Below are 2,719 nucleotides of genomic sequence, written 5' to 3' on the forward strand. Positions count from 1 at the left end.
ATTCCCCTGAAACTGTATCTTCCCAAATTTTGAAAAGTCACACCTTAAGATGGCAACAATTGCCACATAGGTTCTAGTCTGTTGATCCTGAAAAGGTGTTTCCATATATACACTCTGCAAGTGTTATGCAGTAATTAATTTGTTTCTATTGATTGTAACAAATAATAGCTTTTTAGGAATTACTTTGAGTTTGACAGCCCAAGAGGTAAATGTTGCTAACGTGGATTAATCTTAAAAGTGTCAAACGTTGTCCACATGTGATGCTGCCAGGGTAAATTGTTCTACAGCAATTGTTGGCATCTTAAGCTGTGACTTTTCCAAAGTTTGGGAGATACAGTTTCTGGTTAATTAATCTTTATATTAATAATATTAGCATTTTATTAATAAAAGAAACGGTCATTTGGCCAATTCTTGGCCAAAGAAGAAACCCTCTGGTGGGCTCACAGTTTCTATGCGCTTGGAACAGTGGGTGTTCCTGAGGGTGGCAATCAGCTCTAATCAATTAATGATTAATGACAAGAATGAATATTACAAGGAGATGTGGGCCCATTCTAATGAAGTAGTGGGGGCTGTACTTCTAAATTGCCAGCCTTAGGAAATCTTATTCAAGAATTTGTACACACCCAAACCTGAGTAGAGAACAATGGGCTTCCCCACCTTCGATTAAATTCCTTGGAAGTTGGGTGAGATCTGAACCAGATTGAGGAGAGAATTAATTCTGTCTCCTCAGTCCCATTTGGCACCTTCCTCTGCTCCTCTGATAAAAGTGTAAACCAGGAAGGGGGTGGGGGGAGGAAGCCTCCAGCTGAAGAAGGAGCTCAACTCAAGACATCTCATTTCTCACCTGGCCAGGACTCTCTGAGACCTCTCAGTCTTTTTTCCCTATTTGTATCCTCAGCTTAGCATAGTGCCTGATACTGAATAGGGGTTTGATGCTTATTGACTACTTGTGGATTGGCTGCAGTAATGCCAGGGTTATTCCATCTCACCTGCTTCAGCTTATTCTAATGGTCCTGGAGGCAAAACAAGGTGTCGTGAAAGGGCATGTGAGGTTAGCATTTGTGCACAAAGAAAGAGAAAGTGAAGAGGTTGGCCAAGAATCTTGCAGCCCAGGTATTACCTCCTTCTGAGTCAGTACCTCCTCACACCCATCAACAAAGTCCAAGGTGTGAATCTTAACCAGGTACCTAATGCTCCACCCCTGTGCTTCCTCCACTCCTCCCCTCCCAGGGCCCTGTCCTGGAGGTGGGGTAGATAAATAGGACACTGAGGAGTGCAAGGCATTCAGATTCCAGAGTCCAGCAGACTGCCACGTCCAGTCTTGCTTGGCTCCTTCCCTGGACCCTCTGTCCAGGTGATGACATAAGTAGCAATGGGGCAGAGAACTCCAATTTTGCCCTTCCTCACAGCACTGAGCCAGGCTCAGCCAGGCAGCGCCAATGAAGAGAGGAGCAGAAAGAAGCTCACCCAATGGACCCTCCCTCCCTGCAGTGGGGGACTGAGCTGTGCCTGGGCTCCTGCTCACAACTTCCAGCCAACATGGCAACTTCATCAGAAGAAGTTTTACTGATGGTAAAGAAGGTGTGTCAGAAGAAGCAGGATGGGGCACTCTACCTCATAACAGAAAGGAGAGCTTGGGCACCTGAAGGCAAAGACAGCTTTACAATCAGCCATATGTACCAGGACATTTGATGCCAGAAAATCAGCCCAGAAGGAAGAGCTAAAATCCAGCTTCAGCTGGTCCTACTTACTGGACACAACACCAACTTCCATTTTTCCAAACGGAAGCACCACTGCAAAGGAGCGAGATGCTGTGAAAGACCTTCTTCTGCAGCTGCTACCCAAGTTCAAGAGGAAGGCCAGTAAAGAGCTGCAAGAGAAAAACAGAATGCTGCAGAAGGATCCTGTTTTCTTTCAACTTTATAAAGACCTGGTTGTGAGTCAGGCGATCGCTGCTGAGGAATTCTGGGCCAATCATTCAAGCAGGAACACTGAGGACAGCACTGCAGCCTCCAATCACAGGCAAGATGTGGGCATTTCTGCAGCATTGCTGGCTGATGTCTGCCCCCAAGCAGATGGCTGCAATGGCCTAAGATATAACTTAATTTCTGGGACCTACCCAGCAGTAAAAATGAAACGTGCAGAAAATGTGCCAGAAAAGATGACAGAAAAAGAGTTCTGGGCATGATTTTTTCAGTCCCATTATTTTTACAGGGATCAGCTTCACACAGGGTCTAAAGATCTCTTTGCACAATGTGCCAAAATGGATGAAAAGGCTTTAAAAACATGGTATCCCTGGGAGTGAAAAACCCACTAGTAGATCTGACAGCACTGGAGGAGAAATCACTGGATGAGGGCTATGGGGTCTCCCCTGGACTATCTCCTTTCAACTCTTCCAAAGCCAGAAAGGAGACTGGAAATGCCTCCATCATCAAGACAGTTAACCATCATAGTGCTATGGTCCTGGCAGCAGGTCTCAGGAAACAGGAAGCAAAAAAGGATCACAACAGTGAAAACAGCAGCACAGATGGGAACTCTTGGGATTCAGATTGCTTTCAGCCACCACTCAAAAGGATGAAGTTACAGGAATCCATTGAATATGAAGACTTGGGGGGAAATACTAGCATAAAAACAATTGCGCTAAACCTGAAGAAGGCAGATAGATATGATCATGGCCCAACTCCAATTCAGTCCCTCCAATATGCAACAAGTCAGGATA

General features: G+C 45.3%; 2 pseudogenes; both read left to right on the forward strand.

Annotated features, from left to right (window-relative positions):
- Positions 1 to 1,254, forward strand: part of LOC114031070 — a 5,697-nt pseudogene extending 4,443 nt beyond the window's left edge.
- Positions 1,255 to 1,539: 285 nt separating this feature from the next.
- Positions 1,540 to 2,712, forward strand: LOC114031071 (annotated as a pseudogene).
- Positions 2,713 to 2,719: the final 7 nt, after the last annotated feature.

Source organism: Vombatus ursinus, unplaced genomic scaffold (assembly GCF_900497805.2).
Source record: "Vombatus ursinus unplaced genomic scaffold, bare-nosed wombat genome assembly UNPS02015037.1, whole genome shotgun sequence".
In the NCBI taxonomy this organism is placed as follows: Eukaryota; Metazoa; Chordata; class Mammalia; order Diprotodontia; family Vombatidae; genus Vombatus; species Vombatus ursinus.